The sequence below is a fragment of the Salvia hispanica genome, chromosome 6, assembly GCF_029641045.1.
Source record: "Salvia hispanica isolate PSC_SH4W2 chromosome 6, Shi_PSC_v1, whole genome shotgun sequence".
In the NCBI taxonomy this organism is placed as follows: Eukaryota; Viridiplantae; Streptophyta; class Magnoliopsida; order Lamiales; family Lamiaceae; genus Salvia; species Salvia hispanica.
In genome coordinates, this window is record NC_142697.1 from 15,907,040 (window position 1) to 15,929,742 (window position 22,703).

General features: G+C 37.7%; 1 non-coding gene and 2 pseudogenes across 1 annotated transcript; 2 read left to right on the forward strand and 1 right to left on the reverse strand.

Annotated features, from left to right (window-relative positions):
* Window positions 1-4,665: 4,665 nt before the first annotated feature.
* Window positions 4,666-7,020, reverse strand: LOC148923282 (uncharacterized; annotated as a pseudogene).
* LOC148923283 (small nucleolar RNA R71) lies at window positions 6,521-6,627 on the forward strand. The gene has a single exon (XR_016133083.1). It is a non-coding gene; the product is annotated as a small nucleolar RNA R71 (small nucleolar RNA).
* A 6,730-nt stretch (window positions 7,021-13,750) lies between the features above and the next one.
* Window positions 13,751-14,405, forward strand: LOC125206283 (metalloendoproteinase 5-MMP pseudogene; annotated as a pseudogene).
* The last annotated feature ends 8,298 nt before the right edge of the window (window positions 14,406-22,703 follow it).

A 22,703-nucleotide genomic window follows, 5' to 3' on the forward strand; every position in this document is an offset into this window, starting at 1 on the left:
ATGGAATACGCACGTGCCCACGTGCATTTCGGAGCATCCCAAGATGAGATCCTGAAGGTGGCCATCTTAACCTTCCAGATGAATTTCGGGCTGAGCCAGACCGGCGAGCTCAACGACGAGACCATGTTGAAGATGCAGATCCCCCGCTGCGGCGTCTCCGACATCACTGACAGCGTCAACACCATGATACTCCCCAACCGCCGCCGCACCCTTGTAAGAATATTTATATTCTTATATGACCTATGTATCTATTGGTTTAATATTAAAGTTCAAGTACATAATATTAAAAGTTAAAAGGAATTTTAATATAAAAGACGATACCGTGATGGACCGGTTTCGATTAAAGAATTAGAATCGGGTGTGTTGATAACCCTCCTCTCTTGCCTCTTATTAAAATAATATAATGTGTTTATGTGTATATATATAAAAGGTATATCAATGTGTATATATGTACATAAAGTAATGATGATATATGTATAATATATCAATAAGCATATATGTTACGTGTGGACTAGTTACACACATATATATATTAATATGCATGTATGCTTGCGGTGGATTTGTGAGAAAACTGATTAGTTTATTGGTAAACTAATTCACAATATCCAAGCGACGCGTATATTGGTGGGAATCGGTTATTTTGTCTATGCTAAAGCCATGCAGAAAGTTTAACTGTATGGTGGTTATTTATGGAAGAATCGATGCATCAGTTGCGGTTAGTGCATGCGAAGGAACACCACCTTTCATGAAGAGACTTGCATTACCTATATATATGTGTGCTCACATCCACGATAAATACAGATGTACAATACTATATACACAGAAATATAGTCACAATATATTTATATATATACTTTCGGTTCTTGTATATATATAAATAAAATGATTAATTCTTTATCCATCAAAAGAATCATTGAAGGCTTAAGGTCAAAGAGGGGATAACATCAATTATGGAGGATCCAGTGTCGGATAGGACAACCATCAATTGGTGGATTTCAACCTCTACATCAAATGAAGAAAGCATGGATGGAGGTTGGTGATTTTATCTCCAGTTATAGTATAAATGCTATGGTTGAATTAATTCAAATCTAGAATTAGATTTCATTATAGAAATCATTAAAGTATTGAGAAATGGCTTACAATTGGTATCAGAGCCAATCTAGATTTGGTTAATTCACCATTTATGTGATTTCAAAATCGAAATTTGAATGGTCTTGGATTTTTCGATTTTGGTTAATATGCTTCCGCTTATGTGTTGGGTAATTGTTTTATGAAATGTTAAAACAATATAAGGTTAATAACTCATTAAACATTTCAATATATAAATAATATATAGCTTGTTTATCACCAAAGTGATCTTGTTATATTGCATTTATTTATTGAAAATGAAAAATGTCAATTAATTGATCATGATTATAGAGATATTGTAAATGACATAAGAGTTTGATTGATCAATTATTTTTTATTATCTATATACTGGGAGATCACCCAAAGGTGGATCATTGTATGTAGTTAATAAATACGAAGTGGATTAATCATTTATTCATGTGTCATTTAGTATGTACACCCAAAGGCAACATGCTTATTTGATATATGTTTAGTTTGATTAATTGTTAAAGCTATATTTAGCATCGTTGAAAGTACATGTGCTTAAGTATACTCCCCCAAACTTAAACACTTGTTTGTCCCTAAACAAGAAGAAGAAAATAAGAAGACAAACTCATGTAAGGATGTTGGAGTGTCATCATTGCCTCAGTAGAAATAAAGTAATCAACAAGTATCAATGGCCTCGTAGACAAGTATAACATTATAAAGTATTGCTTCAAGCTACTATCATGTACTCAACCTTGCCAATTCGCCCTCACAAGGAGAAAATGCAATGTGCATTTTAGAAATTTCACTCACTCTCAAGGTGTATAGGCTCATGACATAACTCTCAAATCATCAAATCATGCATAGTTTACCATATGCTTGCTCGAAATCTACACTCTCCTCTACTACGGTGTGATTAAAGATCTAAGGTCCGAAAGGTCTTTTCTATAGGTTGTAATGTGGCTCTTTGGATAGGTGAGGTAATTTTTGGCTAAAGTGACTTTAATCCCCAAGATATGACATATTCAACTTCACCAACTTTCTTCCCCAATCTTAGCTAGTACTAGGCTTTGCCTAGACTCTTCCCATCTACCAACATTCCACTTATGTTCAATACCTCTTTTTCAACATTCAAGGCACCCCTTTTCACCAAATGTCAATTGCTCACCATTTTTCGCTTTCATTTTTTTTCTTTTCTTTTCTTTTTCCCCTTTTTTTTTTCTTTTTCTCCATGCTTTGCATGGTATCATCACTATTTTTTTTTCTTTTTCTTTTTCTTTTCTATCTCAACAAACTTGTTTTTCATTTGCCAACACCACTTTCACATTTCTTTTTGATTTTTCAAAAGTACCACATGACAATTCCAACCCCTCGGTTTGTCAAAGAAAAGGTTTATAGGCTCAAAGTGGGCTAACAAGGATTATTAACATAGCGGGTGAAATAGGATTTGGCTAATAAAAATGGCCTAACATCCTCCCTTATCTCTATAGCCACTATGTAGACTCAAGGAGATCGCGAGCAAGTTCTAGAAACATATGACATGCTTGAGATAAAACACACATTTAGTGATAGCATAGGCTTAATTCTCACAAGGTCATTTTGGCAAAAGACAAGGCACCATGCGATTCACTTTAGGCAATTTGAAATGAAAATTACATGTTACTTAGCCATATCAACAAGATTTTCAAAAAATTTTGCACAAAATAATCATTGGCAACTCCTCCAACAAATCCTCACACTCGTTCAAACATCACTTTCTCTCACCCTATTGTCATTCTACCCAAGGAAGATTATTAAACACACTAAGAAAACAAGAAAAACATTCCTAAAAAGAAACATAAACACAAAAACAACACAAATGGAACAAGGAAAATATTCCACAAAATCCACAAACAAAGAAAATCATAAGTTAGGTTACATGCCCAAATATCATCATCAAATATAGTTAAAAGAATAGGGGTACATGCCGGGTATCATCAAATCAAATCAACGAGAGAGAGCAAAGTAAAAGGAAATCCACTAGACACCCCCCAAACTTATTATAAGCAATGCTAGGATAAGTTTGAAAGAGAGTGGATCTTCCATGGACCTTCACTATCGAAGCATTGAAGGGGACCTAGCCGTTGAAGCAAGTCCCGACATGGTTGTTGTGCAACCTTGTAATCTAACTTGGCCAAGGCATTCCATTTGTAAATCTCTTCATCATTTCGAAGGTTGACCCCGCATTTTTGTACCTACAATTAGAGAGCATTAGATGACAATGTAACCAAAACCTAGAGAAACTATTAACCACACAAAGTAAAAGTACTCCCCCAAACTTAGCTCAAGGCTAACATTCAACAAGTTATCATCATGGAGTACTTTTCACTAATCTCTATCATCAAACTAATCATTTAAAACACAAGAGTAGGCATCACCTCCTAATAATTTCTTATATATCAACAATCAAAGCATATAACAAAAGAAATCAATCACAAAATCACAATTGAAGCTCAAGAGATGCACAAATTCATCCTATCCTTGTTCTAACATGTAAAGCTCAAAGATTTCACTTTATATCCTCATGCTTGTAGCCAAATTCTCCCCCAAGACCAATCAATTCAAACCAAAATTACTCACAACTACACCATCCTTTGATAGTATTATCATTCAACAACCCAACTCTTCATCAACATTAAAACAAATGAGCAACAATGTCCAACAAGGCAACATATCAACATATTCAACTTCACATTATGCAAACAAGTTCTAAATTCTCACCCATTCTAGCAATTCTACAACAAATCCACTCTTAATCCTCAAAAACCCACAATTATGCACCAAATTCATCATAATCTTCCATAAATCACTCAATAAACAACAATAATACTTGGGTAGAGAAGAATAAAGGGAGAAATTCATACCTTTAGGGCTTAATTTAAGTAGAACTCAAAAATTAGCTTCTTGCCTTGTTCTCACAAAATTCCACCAATTAAATGGTTTAAAATATGTAAAAGATGAAGTAGAGGATGAAGTAGAAGAGTTATTAGAGTGTAGAAGTGAGATTGGAAGGGAGAAATTTATTGGAAATCACCGAAATTCGGAAATTGGGGAGCTAGGGTTCGGAATCGGCGTCGAGTGTTTCTGTGGGGTGATTCTGCGACGCCAGAAATATATACGCGACAAAACACCCGACCGGGTGATTCGGAAATTCGAAAACACCCGGTCGGGTTTCCTTCCTGGAATGCGACGGTGTTTTAATAACACCCGACCGGGTTTTCTGAGAGATGGAAAACACCCGGTCGGGTTTCCTCTCTGGACTCCCACTTGCTTCGGCAAAACACCCGACCGGGTTTTCTTGAAAAAGAAAAACACCCGGTCGGGTTTTTCCACTGGATTTCAACCTATTTTTCAATTTCTTCCATTTTTCACTCTTTTGTTCCCATTTTCCTGTTCCACACACTAAAACAAAGAAAAATCCTACAAGTGAGAGAAAAACACATTGACACAAAATAAAATTGTACCTACTAGGGGTTGCCTCCCCCATAGCGCAATTGTTTAACGTCGTTTGCCCGACGGTCTTCAAGCTCTCACTTAATGGTCCAAGCTCACTTGGATCACCTCATCGGGGCCCGTCCTAGCTTTTGCGGCCAAATAGAGCTTGTTTAGCCGCTTTTTCCACCAAATAGGCTTGTCATTTTCTCCAAGGTCAACTCCATGAGATTCACCATTTGCCCATTTTGGCACCTCCTTCTTTTGCTCCCCCAAACTTGTTTCATTCTCAAGCTCAAAAAACCAATTAGGGACCAAGATCTCCTCCAATGGCTTCTCAACTTCAACATCCTTAGACACTTGTATCACCTTGCACTATTCAATTTCCAAAGGCACCTCTTCTACTCTCTTGGATTCTTCCATTTCATGGCGTTTCATCTTGTCTAACATAGAGAGGATAGCCGTCTTGTTTCCATGCCTAAGGGTGAGTTCTCCCTTGGTGACATCAATTAAAGCTTTCCCGGTTGCAAGGAATGGTCTTCCAAGAATGAGAGGAACATTAGGATCCTCCTTCATGTCCAAGACTACAAAGTCCACGGGGAAGATAAAATCATTCACCCTTACTAAGACATTTTCAAGAATTCCATTGGGGAACTTGACGGACTTATCCGCCATTTGAAGGGTGATGGTAGTCGGCTTCAAAACACCAAATTTTAACTTCCGGAAGAAGCTTAAGGGCATAAGATTTATGCTTGCCCCCAAATCACACAAGGCCTTGGTTTGCCTATCATTCCCGATCACACAAGAGATGTTGAAGCTTCCTGGATCTTTCATCTTTGCCGGCATCTTTTGTTGGATGATTGCACTACAATTCTCGGTCAAGCTCACGGTTTCATAATCAACCAACTTCTTCTTCTTTGACATAATCTCCTTCAAGAATTTGAGATAGCCGGGCATTTGTTGGAGTGCCTCAATGAGAGGTATATTGAGGTGCACCCTCTTGAAGATCTCAAGGAACTTTGCAAACTTCTCATCTAATTTCTTCTTGTGCACCACTTGAGGAAAAGGAATTTTGACTTCCATGGGCTTGGGAGGAATAATTGTCTCGGGTTGACCCTCGGATGGCATATTAGGTGACTCCACCTCTATTTCCTCTTCTTCTTTCTCTTCTTCGGGTACTTCCTTAGCTTCCACTTCGGGCATAGGAGGACTCTCATAACTTGTCCCACTCCTCAAGTAGATTGCCTTGCAATCTTTCGGATTTGGAATTGTAGTGCTTGGGAATTGCCCTGGTTGATGAAGTTGACCCACGGTTTGAGCAATTTGACTCATTTGGTGCTCCAAGGCCCCCATTCTTGTAGCAACTTCTACCACCGCCGTCTCAACTTTATCAATTCTCTTGGTAGAGTGTTCCATAATCCCATCGGTCTTCTCTATCAAAGCTTTTAGAAGCTCATTGGTAACATCAGTTGAAGACTTTGAAGTGCTAGGTGCATTGTTAACCCCACTTGGTTGAATAGCATTATTCGGATTCCCATACGAAAGATTTGGATGTGTATTGAAGGATGGACGATAATTACCACCCCCATTGTTGGGGCGATAATTGTAGAAGTTCCTTTGATTTCCTCCTTGATGCACATAATTAACATCCTCTACGGTAGGTTGAGGCTCTACATTGGGTGCCATCCCCAAACTTATGCTATCCACCTTTTGATTGAGAATCATCATTTGTTGGTTGAGGAGATTGAATGCATCCGAATCAACAACTGAAGCTACCGGCATAGAGCCATCTCGACCCAAGCTCCAACTCTTGCTAGTGTATGCAAGCCTTTGAAGCATCTTCTTGCACTCATCAACCCCTTTGTCCAAGAATGATCCCCCTGAACCAAAGTCTAGTTGACTTTTGATAAATTCCGAGCATCCATTATAGAAAAGGCTCACTTGATGGCCCGGAGACAACCCATGGTTAGGACACTTCTTCAACAAAGCATTGAATCTCTCCCATGCTTCGAACATAGACTCTTGGCTCTTCATTTTAAAGTGGGAGATCTCCGCTTGTAGGTTGAGAGTAGAGCTAAGAGGGAAGAACCTCTCCAAGAACTTTTTGGCTAAGTCGTCCCAACTTATAACCGAGCCCGGCTCAAGGTTATCAAACCAATCTCTAGCATATTCCGTCAATGAGAAAGGGAATAGCCTAAGCTTGATTGTATCTTCGGGAACCCCATTAAGCTTGGTAGTGTTGGCAATCTCCAAGAATTTGGCTAAGTGCATATTAGGATCCTCCGTGGGCCTTCCCGAGAAAACACGTTGCTCCACAAATTGGATCAATGCCGTCTTCAACTCAAAATTGTTGGCATTCACTCTTGGATCAATGGGTGGCATTGGGATATTAACGTTCCCAAATGCATTTCTAACCGGTGCATCTCTTCTCCTTTCCTCCTCTCTTTCCCTTCTCATCTCCTCCATTTGTTGTTGTAGTTGGAGGATGATTTGGTCTTGATTAAGGGGAGGTGGCGGTGGAGGTGGTACTTCCTCGTTGTTCCCATTTGGATTTTCCATTGGCTCAACTAGATGTTGAGCTCGTGCTCTCCTCCTTCGTCCTCCTCTTCTTCTATTGGCGGCTTCTATCTCTAAATTAATCGGCTCAAGGGGTAAATGCCTTGAGCGCGTGAGCATAAAAACCTACACAACACAAGAGAGGAAACAAAGGAAAATTAGAGCTAAACTAGAAAACTAAACTAAATAAAGCAAGTAAATGTCTAAACTAGTATTCTCTATTTTATCACAATATCAAACACAAAAGCAAATTAGTCCCCGGCAACGGCGCCACAAACTTGACTCATGCTAAATTTGCAATAAATATGTCACCCACAAGTGTATGGGGTATGTAGCACGTGGCAAGTTGAAATTATCGATCCTCGAAGACTAAATGCCGGCTTGAGTACTACGATGCAACTTTGAACACTATCTAGACTAATAGAAGGGGTTTTTGGGTTTTTTCTTAACTAAGATCAAAGAACAAGTAAACAAATAGCAAATTAGGAAAATAAAGCAAAAAAGGGTAGTTTTCACTCAAATTGGGAAGGTAGGGATATGGATCCGTTGGTATGGATCACGGGTGTTCACCTAGGGATCATGCTCATCTAAATGGTCTTATGTGTGGCTAGGAAGGTCGGGTTAATTGGCTAGACCCCCTCTCGGGTGCACCTAACGCGTTGATCGGCCTCTAATGTCGGAGTCTCCTCCCTACACTTCGAAACCGACTCCTAAAACCTACGGACCCAAGCCCTCTCTCTAGCTATGCCTCTCTCGAGCACATACAACGCACGGAGTTGTTGGTTATTTATCAATCTAATCAAGCATCTCTCAATGGCAATAATTAGAACAAAACATATCCAATTGGTAGCTAATCAATTAGACAATGAAACAAACACAATAACCAACAAAACCACCACAAAAGATATAGATAAGCATAATTCGAGGTTTAACCCATGGATTCCATACATACTTCACCAATATCCCTAATAAGAACTTAGCTACTCATAATAGAAACTAGGACAAAGGAATATACAAAAACATCAAAGGAAAACATAGTAAGAAAAGATAATAGAACTCCCTAAGGTAGACTTGATGTTGGGGAGGATCTTTCTTCTTCAATCACTTGAAGATGGAAGCCTCCTTGCCTTCAATCTTCTTGAATCTCTCGATTTTTCTCCCAATTTGCAGTGGGGGAAGTTGGGGTTCGAAAATGAGTGAGAACCCCTTTTATATTTGAAGCTGTCAAAAACACCCGACCGGGTGATTTGCAGGTGGCAAAACACCCGACCGGGTTTTCTCTCTGGAACTCGCTAGTTGCACGAAACACCCGACCGGGTTTTCCGAGAATGGAAAACACCCGGTCGGGTTTCTTCTCTGGAATCAGCCATTTGCTCCATTTTGCTCCGTTTTGACCTGTTTTTACTTCAAAACTCCGACAAACTCATTACTTCATCTAATTGATGACTATATGAGTGAAAACCTATTATAAACATCTTAAACCATCAAAAGCACTCTCTAATCATCCATAAAACAAGCCTAAACTATGAGTTTGTCAATTACCCAAAGGTTACTTGAATGCATGTTATTTAAAATTTTTATTACTGTTTATGAATCTGTGTTAAAGAACTCAAGCATGTATAGATAAGCATGTATAAATGTTGCAACTTATAAAATTTGTTTGCATATGCTTACTCTGTCATTAAATTAATGGGCAAAATTATAGAGAATGGTCCTAATAGATCCAGCTTAAGGTGGGTGTAAAGATATTAGACCATGTCATACTAACGGAAGAGGAATCCTCAACCATTATAGATGTCACTCTGTAACTAAAAATCTCAATATGAGACTTGGGAGTGATCATATAGGTTGAGCCTTATGAAAATGACGATGGCAGAAAATTTGAGGTCATCTTTGCCCATGACAGAAAAAGAAAGGGAATTTATTAAGAAAATTATAGAGTGTTAACGATCGGGTTTGGCTAATAAGTCAAATGTAGAAGCATAATGAACGAGCTTACTACAAAGTAGTTTGACTGGTTTCAGCCGATTCACGATCATGTGACAAACATGTCTAACTTGACGGACAATAAAGTTAACGACCTTAAGAATGGAGGTTTATGAGCAATTGTCGGCCAACATTTATCATAAACTCCCTACATGTTGAATTTAGCCAGTTCCATGTGAATTAAACACCATTAAAGAGAAATGGGACAATTAAAGAATTAAAGGCTATATTGGTATAAAAGGAAGGGAGATTAAAGAAGATAAATTATCAAGTTGCGAATGTCATAGGTCTTGGAAGTGTAGGCACCAATAAAGGAAAACTAAGTAAGTAGGACAAAAGGAAGGATAAATATTTTCTGAAAGGTCCGAAAAAGCATATCCATAAGGAAAGAAGTGTTTCATTTGCAAGCAAATAGAACACTTCAGAAAAGATTGTCATAAAAGAAAGGCTTGGTTCGATAAGAAAGTTGAACATAATAGTTTTGTTTACTTTAAATTTAAATCTTATCGACGAGCCTAATAATACTTAGTGGTCAGTTTTGGTGCTACAACTTATATTTCTCATGTTAAACATGGATTCAGTTCGATCCAATCTACAAAAGGATTTGAACAATAATTGTTCATAAGAAACATGATAAATGCATGGAAAGAAGGCATTGGGACTTAGAGATTGATCTTAGACATCGGATGTCATGTAGATCTTAACGGTTATCTCTATGTGTCTGAGTGTGCTATAAATATTGTTTCTGTAAGTGGATTGGATGACTTAAGTTTTAATATCAAGATTGGATATGGTGTATCCACATCGTACCGAAATGATTACTATTATGGTAATGGTACAATATTTGATTCACTAAATAGATACAATCTTGATGCAAGTTTTCTGAATCCTTATTTAATATTGAAAGTTGAGGCGTTAAGCGTTGTTCGTCAAGTAAAAGTTTTGCGTTCTTGTGGCATTAAAGAGTAGGTCATATTTCTAAAGAAATGATTATGAGGTTGGTAAAGTCTAAAAGTCTTCCTTAAAATTGAAAATTAGTGTCCTAAATATGTGTGTAGATTGCATTAAAGGGAAGCAAACTAAACACGTTATAAAGAAATCAGCCACGAGAAGCAGTTAGCTTATTAAGTTAATACATACCGATATATGTGGTCATTTTGATACTCCTTTTGGATTGATAAGAATTACTTTATCATCTTTATTGACGATTACTCACATTATTGAATAAATATCTATTGCATAAAAGATCCAAGCCAGTGAATGTCCTAAAGGTATTCATTGACAAGGTGGATGGCAGTTAGATAGAAAAGTTAAAGTTGTGAGATCGGATAGAGTTGTTGAGTTTTTATAATAGATATTATCCATGTCCATTTGTAAAGTTTCTCGAAGTAGAGACATTTGTGCACGGTATACAATGCTTAATATTCCGCTACGGGATGGTGTAGTAGAAAGGTGGAATCGTACCTTAAGGGAAATGGTTAGATTTATGTCATGTTGTTATACGTTACCCTATTTGTTGGGGATTTATGTTTTAAAGACTACAATGTATATGTTTAATCAGGTTCCTAGTAAGACAGTTCCTAAAACTTCTTTAGAACTGTGGACGGTAAGGAAACCTAGCTTAAGGCATATTCGTATTTGGGGTTGTCAAGCATAAGAAATGTTATACCGCATGAAATGATTTTGATTTAAGGATTGTCAGTGAATTTTTTTATTGGCTATCCGGAAAAATCAAAGGAGTATACACTTTATTGTTCTAACCATAGTACAAGAATATTTTAAACGGGAAATGTTAGGTTCATTGAAATGGTGAAAATTAGTGGGAGTGGTGAAAGATGGATGTTCATGAAGTCTAATAAGGTCCATCCACATATTGTTGCACCTAAGGCTATTGTTCTATTGTGTCACAATCAAAAGACACAATAGAACAACACGATAATGTGTAAAACCCACTATTCGAAAATGAAGTGGATGAACCTATCACAATTCTAGAAGAGAATAGTGAACCACAATAAATATTGAAACGATCAGTAAGGAAAAGAAAATATGTTGTTTCAAATAACTATGGTTTACACTATTAAAAGTGAATGTGACATAAGCCGTGATAAATATTTACTCATTCCAATGAGCCATGAAAAGTGACTATTCTTTAAGAATAATTTTGGCTTTGGTGGCTCATTTTGATCACGAGCTTCACCAAATGGATGTAAAAACATCTTTCTGAATGGAGAAATTGTAGAGAAAGTGTATATGGATCTACTTGAAGGATTCTTGACCACATAACAAGAAAAATTAGTATATAAGCTAAGTAAGTCAATATATGGACTAAAACAAGCTTCCTGGAAATGATATTTTAAAGTTTAATGATACCATTATGTCATATGATTTTGTAGAGATCATTATTGATCGATTATCTATGTAAAAATCAGTGGGAGCAAGTTTATGAATTGAGTCTTATATGTTGATGATATTTTGCTTGTTGCAAATGACATGTGTACGTTACATGATGTTAATAAATAGTATCTCTCTATAAGGATTGCTCCAATTCAGAAGGGAGACAACTTCGGTAAATGAAATGTCCTAAAAGTGAATTGGAGAATAAGGATTTTTGAAACGAAAGATATGAGTGAGACATTTTATGTGATCAAAATAGAAATATTTTGAGCTAGATCACAAAGATTGTTAAAGTTGTCTCATAAAGGATATATCTATAAAAATTTTAGAGAGATATAGAATGGAAAATTGCTCTATAAGGATAGCTCCAATTCAGAAGGGAGACAATGTTCTAAAACTGAATTGGAGCGTAAGAAAATGAAAAGAATTCCATATGCATCAGTGGTTGGGAGTTTGAACTATGTTCAAATATGTAGGCGACCAAATATTACATTTATTGTTGGGTTGATATCAAAGTAATCCCAGAAAGGATCACAAGAAAGTTGCAAATAAAAGTCCTCAGGTATTTGCAAGGCACCAAAGAGCACATGCTTATGTAAAGGGGATCCGATGACTTAGAAGTCATTGGAAATTCAGATTCAGACTATGCCGGATGCGTCAATAGTAGAAAATTGACGTTTGGCTATTTGTTCCTTTAAGTCGTGGGAGCAATATTATGGAAAAGTGGAAAATAGTTTGTCATTGCTATTTCCACTATGAAAGTTGAATTTTGGCATGCTTTGAGGCCAAATTTGATGAAAAGTGATTGCAAAATTTAATCTCGAGACTTGAAATTGTTAACATTATAGCTTAGCCGCTGAGATTTTTATTGTGATAATTTCGCAGAAAATCTTCTTCTAAAGGAAAGATAAGTACTTGAAAGGTGATACACATGATGTTGAAGTACTTGTCTGTAAAGGAAGAAGTATAGAAACATAAAGTGTCCATTGAGCATATAAGGACAAATATAATTAGAGCGGATCCGTTAAATGAAGGATAATCACCCAAATGTTTATTGGCCATGGAAAACATATGGGTATTATAGAGAAAGCCTTGCTTGCGAATTATATTATGCTCATAAGGTGTACGACACTTGGAATTCAATTAAAGTGTGTTTCTGTTTATTGAATATGTTATCATTATAGTTTGTATACAATTATGGTTCATGGATAACATATAATAAATTGAGAATAAAAGTTCTATCTCAATGAAAGGACAATATAAAGTTAGAATTGGTTTGTGATACATGGAAGGGATCATGTCGCTTAATGATGTGTGACCGCCATGATTCGATTAGTTCTAATTTTATATGGTATTTAAAGGATTTATGAACTTGATATAAAATTGCGCATAATGGTTATTGAACCATTAAGACGATACAAAGGTCAAGTGGGAGAATGTAAGAATATTTATATTCTTATATGACCTATGTATCTATTGGTTTAATATTAAAGTTCAAGTACATAATATTAAAAGTTAAAAGAGATTCTAATATAAAAGACGATACCGTGATGGACCGGTTTCGATTAAAGAATTAGAATCGGGTGTGTTGATAACCCTCATCTCTTGCCTCTTATTAAAATAATATAATGTGTTTATGTGTATATATATAAAAGGTATATCAATGTGTATATATGTACATAAAGTAATGATGATATATGTATAATATATCAATAAGCATATATGTTACGTGTGGACTAGTTACACACATATATATATTAATATGCATGTATGCTTGCGGTGGATTTGTGAGAAAACTGATTAGTTTATTGGTAAACTAATTCACAATATCCAAGCGACGCGTATATTGGTGGGAATCGGTTATTTTGTCTATGCTAAAGCCATGCAGAAAGTTTAACTGTATGGTGGTTATTTATGGAAGAATCGATGCATCAGTTGCGGTTAGTGCATGCGAAGGAACACCACCTTTCATGAAGAGACTTGCATTACCTATATATATGTGTGCTCACATCCACGATAAATACAGATGTACAATACTATATACACAGAAATATAGTCACAATATATTTATATATATACTTTCGGTTCTTGTATATATATAAATAAAATGATTAATTCTTTATCCATCAAAAGAATCATTGAAGGCTTAAGGTCAAAGAGGGGATAACATCAATTATAGAGGATCCAATGTCGGATAGGACAACCATCAATTGGTGGATTTCAACCTCTACATCAAATGAAGAAAGCATGGATGGAGGTTGGTGATTTTATCTCCACTTATAGTATAAATGCTATAGTTGAATTAATTCAAATCTAGAATTAGATTTCATTATAGAAATCATTAAAGTATTGAGAAATGGCTTACAACCCTAACATCGAATCATCATAATAAGACGGAAGCAAAGTTTCCGTCTTATTATGATTTCTTCAAGGGGAGGCCGAGGTGGCCCTACACCCGCCTCTCCTACTCCTACACGAAGGGCTTCCCGGAGAGGGCCAAGCCCTTCATGGAGGCGGCCTTTAGGCAGCGGGCCAACGTGTCGGTTTTCACCTTCTACGAGAACCTGGGCTTCTTAAAGAGTGACATTGTGATCGGGTTTTTCAAGGGAGACCATGGAGATGGGGCGGCGTTCGATGGGCAGATGGGGAAGCTGGCACACGCTTTCGCGCCGGAGGATGGGCGTCTCCACTTCGACGCGGACGAGAAATGGTCGTTAAAGAATACATATGTTGACGGGATTCACTTTGAATCGGTGGCTATGCACCAGCTTGGTCATATACTTGGGCTTGGTCACACCACAGAAATTAAAGCTCTCATGTATCCCGGTATTTCAATGGGCGAGATTAAGAAGTTACATGTGGATGATATCTATGGAATTTCTGTACTCTACCCTCCTCTCTTTTAACCATTTTTCATTTCTATTTTATGTCTATATCCCAACCCAGATGATTCATTACTTTTTGGTGTGACCCTTATAAAAAAAATGGGTTTGAGTTTGGTATAAATGGTTGGATATGGCCTAAGGTATTCTCCGCATAATTCAAAATCGAAGCAATTGAATGTCCAACTCGGGCGTTTTACATATAACAAGAATAAAACTGAATTAATATTTATTAAATATGCACAAATTTAATTTTGATTATTTGTAAATACATAGGAAGAATATTTTTATCAATTTCAATTTAATTTTTAGTACCCCATAGTTATCAATAATGTTAATTTATTTTTATACTTAAATATATTCAAATAATCCATAATAATGCATATGAGCCAAGTCATGTATGTCTTTTTATTAAAATTATTTGTAATAATTAATTATTATTCCCTCCGTCCCGGCTAAGATGACACGTTGCTTAGCCGGCACGGGGTTTTAGGAGTTATTGGTTAAAGTATTTAATTGGAGAGAGAGAAGGTAGGTGTAAGTATTAAAGTAGAGAGATAAAGAAAGATGGATATTTTAATAGGAGTGAGAAAAAGTGGTTGGATGTATTAATTGGAGAGAGAAAGTTACCAAAAAAGGAAATGTGTCATTTTAGTTGGGACAAACTAAAAAGGAAAATGTGTCATCTTAGACGGGACGGAGGGAGTACTAATTAATAGTATATGATTAATTATTTATATAATTGATAAGTCGTATTCTAAGCCTTGGTTACTGGTCAGCATGTCGTGAAATACATGTATTATCTGCAAAACAGTTGCTTAAGTGTGCAGGATTGAAGGATCCGAGTCAGTAGGAGACGATTCAAGTGACGCAAGTGAAGAGGGCACTAGAAGGGTGCGATACTGACCAGAATGCATGCCAGAGAAAAGGCTCGAGATGGAGAAGGATGATAGCTGGGATGATTATTTTACGAGGGCAAAAAGGTCAAAATGCGGGGGAAGTCTACCCTAAAAGCAAGGGCAAGCCTCCCTATAAAAGAAGCCATTTTTGGAGAGAGAGAGGGGTGCGCGGAGTAAGCCAAGCTCGACAGTCATACTTAGTAGAATTCTCTCTAGAAAATCAATCATTCAGCATTATCCTACCTCTCATTCCTCGCCACAGCCATGGTCACTTGACGTTCAAAAGTCTGCCGGAGAAGTCATCAGTTCGCCCTTCCAGCCAGTTGTCGTAGCAGTGTAGTAGTATCATCGCCCAGAGTGGCACAAACAATCTTAATCGCTTTCTTAGTTTAAACTTTACTTTTGTTCATTGCTAGTTATTTGCAAACACTCATTGTTGTTGCTCTTTTGAAATACTTTGTTAAATTCCAGCTTTTACATTATGAAGTTTCTATTTCGCATGTCACTTTGGTTTGAGTTTGCTTCATTCTGCCTAGGGAAGTTAGATTTAGTTATTGCTTTCAATTTCTAAGTGTTTTCTCATCGAGAGTTGTTGATTCGAAGTGTAGATATGTTTTGTGAAGTTTTCATGTATGAGTTTCTTTTCTGCGCCGTGATTACCACCTTGCATGTCAGTCAGTAGAAGTAAAAATTGCAGCTTACAGTTTAACTTAAGTTTAAGCATTTTAATCGATGGATTTTAAGTTTGAATTTGTGAATCTGAAGTTCAGTCATGGTGTTTGTGTTTATCTGAATTCTGTCAATACTTGGTGAAGAAGAAAACGTCAAAATCAACTTTAGTTTGAACCACTTTTACTTTTAAGTCACTTTTTACTTTTGTTCCCTACTTTTCAGAGGTACTATCCAGACTTGTCAGAAAGCCCCCAGCCATCAGATACACTTTGTTGTCTAACTTTTCTGTTTTAGTAACTGTCTGCTTTCCATATGTCTCTGATGCACCTTGTCCCCTATTTTCACGAACACTCCCACATGTCTGTTATTTTTCCGCCTACTAGTCAGTAGAGTACTACCTTTGTTTCCTGTCTAGGTAAAATCTCAACCCAAGCGTGGTAGCTAACCAAACACCCAAGAAAGTCACCACAGTTATCTAAACGTGTCCATCCTCGTGGGATTCGACCCTTACCTCCGCTATACTAATCAGTAGAAGTGGGTTGAGGAAATTTGTTTGAAGTCAGGTCTCGGTCGTCGCATCAACGACTCAGCTGGGTCGGGAATCTCTTCCTGATCAGTTGGATACACTCCAAATTCAATGCGAAACCATTGAGGATAAGCGACGAAGAAGAGTCCCAAACTGTCAATAATTATAAAGTTTGATCAAACTAATTTGTTTCCCATTATTCGAAAGTTGAACAACATACAAACTTACAAAAATTAGAAACTAATCTTGTAATGATTTTCTTTGTACAACGTGAAATTGAGTTCACACGCATATTTCAAATTTTAGTGATGCGGATGAATAGCGACACAAACTGTTGAAAAGTAAAATGCGGAAAATAAAAGACACTAAAAGCTTTATGGACTACATTATATTAAACTTGAATTAATTCTCTCAATAATTACACCACCTTTTATAGGGATCTAATTCTAGCTATACATGGAAATTATATTCTATATATACTAATATCCTTTTTTATTTGATCTTCCATAATCTTTAATTGATTTCCTTCTTTATTCTTGTCGTAACTTAATCTCTTGCCTTCTTGTTCTTCAATTAATTGATTTCCTTATTCCAACACTCATCTCTTGCCTTCTTGTTCTTCAATTAATTGATTTCCTTATTCCAACACTACCCCTTAAGTTGAGTATCAAGTTTTCGACACTAAACTTGCACGATCTATAGTTTGATAAATAGTTTATACTCGTATATAAGAGTTCTTCAATTTCCATTGACAGTTTATGCTCATATCATAAAGCTTCTTAAGTTCATCATTGATAATTTATACTCGTATCAAGGAGTTATTTTTTCTTCATTGGAAGTTTAAACTCATTTCAAGGAGCTTCTTCATTTTCGAAAGTTAGGCTCTTATCAAGGAGTTCTTCATTCATTATTGAAAGTTTAGACTCATTTCATGGAGTTCTTCAATTCTTTGTTGACAGTTTTAACTCGTGTCAAGAAGCTAATTCAGACAGTTTTGTGTCGTGGAGCTATTCTAGAAAGTTTTTGCTCGTATCTAGGAGCCATCTATGGACCATTCTCGATCTATTCCAACTCAAACTATAAGCCCATTGTTTTCATTTCTTTTCTTTCTTGAGCCTAATAACCACTAGGCCCTAATTTACTTTTCCATTTTGGAAACTTATCAATGAAGCAGACATATCACAACGTTTCCTTCGTGTTCTCATCCCGGAGAACAACCTGTTCTCCGACGGCAATGCACTTCAACCATTTCGTTGGTTCCTCCATCAATGCCTCCTTTCTCAGCCTTTCTCCTCGTCCATAATCAGGCTTTACATTCTCGCCAGTCGTCGGACTTGCATTACCAAAAAGCATACCATCATAGCCTATCTATCTCTAGTTAATCAACATCATCTTCTCTTGTCGGCTTTGTGGCGACGCTATCTCTCTCCCCCTTGCCACGCAGACGTTGGCTGAAGGACTCCATTTTTTGGATCTGTCCGATCTGCTTCAGATATAATGATAAAGGATCTTCCCTAATAAGTGAAGAAGCTAAAGAAAGTCGCAGAGAAACTTTGCTCTGTCGACAATCGATAGGATTCTAGACAGAAAACTAAATAAAGATAAAAGATAAATAATTACAATTTCATTGATTGACTAATGAGAATAACAATATGTCCTATTTATAATACTCCTACCAATACCCTAACTTGGTGAACAAGATAATAAAGATCTTAAGAGATATATGAGAAAGATATACTAAATCAGTAATAAATGAAATAATAGAGATATGGGATCTTCTATAGTTATATCCGTATCAACCCCATGGTTGAAATCCACCTTGTCCTCAAGGTGAGAACCACGAAGCAATCAAGAGAGTCAATGATAACAAAAGCTTTGAGTTATCTCCTCCTGGATAAAAAACCTATAGAATGAAATCAACATTGGGGTAAGGCATGTAACTCTCACTGCTCTTCACATAGGAAAACAAACTCCACTTATGTTTCAATCATCTGAGCTCCATACATTTAGTCATTAGAAAATCCCATACTACTCTAGAAACCTGAAACCAAGAAGACGATGCACGGAACCGGGGTAATGGCGTGTTGTGGTGAGGAGGGACGAATCTGGCATCGGCGTCAAACAATGTCGAATAATGAACAATACTCGTAACATCACCAACAAACAAATCCTCATTGATAATTATCTTCAAACCGGTATAAGCACCTCCTCTCTTGTTCCAACAATTCTCAACTTCTTGAGATGGCACCCGAGCAACATGAATTGATGCGATGATCTCCTTCACTTTACCAATAGAATCTTTCTCCTCTTTATCATCGAACAACACCTCTTCTTCTTCTTCTTCTTCTTCTTCACTAACATTGGGAATGTACAGCTGCAAAATTGGGGACAGTGGGGGCGTTCAGTCATCTAACAATTTCCCCTCCTCCCCACTGATATCGCTAGTCATGACAATGGCTTGGTTTGATACGTTTCTTGTATGAGAACAAGCAGCCTCACCATCTATGATTTTAGTCACTTCTGTTGCTAATATAGAGTCCGTGGACACCACACTCTCTGGAATATCACAATGGCCCCCTTCCACTCTAGCTGGAACTCGGTCAGGTGGGCAATGAATTGCAGTAGTTGGACAAGACTTTAAAGATACACAATTATCAACTACAATTAATTTTATTGAACCGTACTTGAATTCGGGGCTACACGGCTGGGAGATTGTTGTCGCCGAGTAGAGGCTTGATGGATTCCAGTCGGAGATAGCGGCGGGTTGCGGTTTAAGGAAGGATACCGTCTGATGGGGGTGATTAGTCGGATGTGAGATCCCATATGGTACGGAGTGCAATGGCAAGTTGTGGGACTGATTGTGGGGCGGGAAGCCGTGAAGGGCTTGTTGTGCAGGTGGATCCCAACAACAAGGCGGGCTCGACGGCGACTAATTTTCCTCCCGGTGGTGGTATGACAGCCGATATTGGTTGTACGGCATGAACCCCGATTCTTGGCGGTAGCCAGGATGTCCTAGCTCGTTGGCTATTGGGGCAGGCCATGGTACGATTGCTGGTAATCAGGCTGGACGTAATTCTATGATTGTCGTTTGGGCGGGTCTGGTGGAGGGCGCAGCTGCGTGACAGCTGTTATAACAGGCCAAGAAGGTTGTTCGTGGTAGGAAATCGCTGGAGTTGTATACGGGAGGGAAACTCGTCATACTCTTCCAACTTCTTGTTTATTTTGTTGCAGGCAACCAATATCTGGTCACATAGGTAAGATAGATAGATTTCATCGGTGGAAGTCATGGTGAGATCGTGATGAAAGCACCAGTTGGTAAGGGAAGAACCCTTATCAAGTGAAGAAGCTAAGAAAGTCGCAGAGAAACTTTGTTTTGTGGACAATCGATAGGATTCTAGACAGAAAACTAAATAAAGATAAAAGACAAATAGTTATGATTTCATTGATTGAATAATGAGAATAACAATAGGTTCTATTTATAATACTCCTACCAATAACATAACTTAGTGAACAAGATAATAAAGATCCTTAGAGATATATGAGAAAGATATGCTAAATCAATAATATATGAAATAATAGAGATATGAGATCTTGTGTAGATATATTCATATCATATAAGGTCTGCTTTTGTGTTGTACACTTGCACTTCCGACATGAAAGACTGCTTTCTCGGCTCCCTTGGTAGTCTCGGCTTCTCCTTCTCCGATCCTGCTCAGAATACATCACTGTTTTATCGGCTCCCTTCGCATTGGCGTGTGGCTTCGTCATTTGTAGGTTTCTCGCCCTCGCATAAGATCTTTGGCCATCTTGGCCAACATAGATTTGAGAGGAATCGTTCGGTCGGATACTTCCGCTTCCCCTCGGTCGGACGTTCCTTGAATACAAATTTTTCTCCAGGTCTAGGGCTCGCTACCATCTCCTTATTGGCACTCCGACGTCCAATCATCACGTTCCTGCTGTTGGGGTCGCCGTTGCTTGCGGTCTGCGCCGTTCCCTGCTACTGTTCCCCGTCGGCCGGAGCAGCCGCTGCTGGAGTCACTGTCGACCGGAGTTGCCGTCCGGATCAGTTCGGGCAGCCATTGCCCGGCGTTCTTCGTCTTGGAAGTCCCGTTTCTCCCAAAACTTATAGGAACTTAGGAATTGTTTTCCTCTCTCTCTCGATTTCTTGAACAAAAATATTGTCACACCCACCTCTAACTGACGAAACTACTTATAGTAAATAAATTCAAAATTTAAAATAAGCAACCCACGCTTCAAGTACAAAAACACGCATTTTATATAATTTCAAAAACCAACATTTATCTACATGCAAAAATGATGAGGAAGAGAAGGTTGCCAAAACGCGTCAGCCGCCGACCCTTATAATAACTGTAACTCACATCAACCCACGATCATTGATATCTTATTCCTGAAAAATATTAGTGGTTTATATGAGCCACAACTCAGTGTATATAAACCTCACCTTTAATTTCACACACAAATATCAAACTCTTTCTTTCATCAAAATATATCACCGGAAGTAATAAATATCATAAACAATTTAACATTCATATGCATATGTGAACAGGTCCCAAGAGTGCAGTGCAGGTTTGTACTGTGATATGTGTCACTCGATCTAACAGGTCCAGAGGATTCGACTAGACTTCAGAGGCTAGAAGATCATGAAACTTATCAGAAAGGGGGTCGTTGGATGCACTCTGTCCTTTCAAAAACCTCAACCCACTATACTATAACTTAGCACCGGGAAGTAAAGGATCGATCCCACGAGGAAGTAGGTGTTACGAAACTGCATTTGAGGATGTTTTGGAAAAGAAAGGGGTTGGCTGCTGCCACGCAATTTTTGTGGGTCGAGAACTTAAAACTACTGGGTCTGAGAGATAAGCGAAACTTTAATCTGCCTATTGGGTCTAATAGATCAGGAGAACTTTACTCTACCTATTGGGCCTAAGAAACGAAAGCGTACGGAACATACATGACTCAGAGAAAATGAGATATTTTAAAGTTCTAAGACAACTGGAGTAAACTTAACTAGACAGACTTTCCTAATTTGGACAGACAAGCATAAAGCAAAAAGCAAGACAAATTTCCTCAAACTACCAGGGTCTGGAAAAGCATGCAGAAAAGTAAAAGAGACAAAGTAGATCGTACTGACAGGTCTAGCAGATATGCAGAAAAAGTAAAGTACATGCAGAAAAATACTGACATAAAGCAGATCTGGTTCTAACTACCAACAACTTCATCTTCTTCGGGAATCAAATGAGAATAGCAGATAAAACAGAGTTTTAAACACCATGAAAACAGAGCAAACTTTAGATCTAGACTTAAAACGAGAAATTAAAGCCTAAACTAACAGATCTACGCTACTGGACCTAAAGGATGCAGAAACAGAAAGTAAATAGCCATAATCATGCAATACGTAGACATCAAGCACCAAATATGCAAAACTCCAACTCCGAAACACCACGATTCAACAAATCCAAACATCTCCATATGCAAATCCCCAACCTCTAACAACAGAACAATAGATCTCAACTCCAAACATCCAACAACAAACAAAGAACGAAAGCTAAAAACAAGAGATTAACATAAACTCAGAGATATCCAACCTAAAGCAAACATAAACTTCCATAATAACTATAAATAAGTCTGAATCCAGCAGATCAAAGCAAGAAACTAGAGTTGCGAAACTTAAAAACCAACAAGGTACTAAACGAAAGCAAATAAAATTGTTTCTTCGCCTCCACAAGGCGGTGTTACACAGCAAAATGACAATGACGACGATGAGAACCACGGTGGCCAGAATCCTCCATGTCCAAGTGCGCAGCAGTCGAAGATAAAAATTTGAAGTAGAGAACTAGAACTAGAGCTAGGAGAGCGTAGAAGTGGCTGTTCACGGACTCTCTTTTTCTTCAAGGTTGAGCTCTTTATATATGTGAGACTCTGATCCCTAGGGTATCCCCTCTGGTGATTTTACGCTCCTGCGCTTGAGTAAGACTCTTTAAGATAATTTGCTCTCGCTCCATTCTGCTCCCGTCGCCAACTTTTGATTCTCCCAGGTCTGAACGACGACTTCTGATTTTTGCTTCAATTTTATCTCTTTTGCATCTGCCAGGTCAGGTAACAACAACTCCTGGGTCCGACAGATTTACTACGCACCTGAACTCAATAACGCACATTAGCGCCCCAAATGCACAAAATTTTAACCCTAAACCGATGCATGAAACG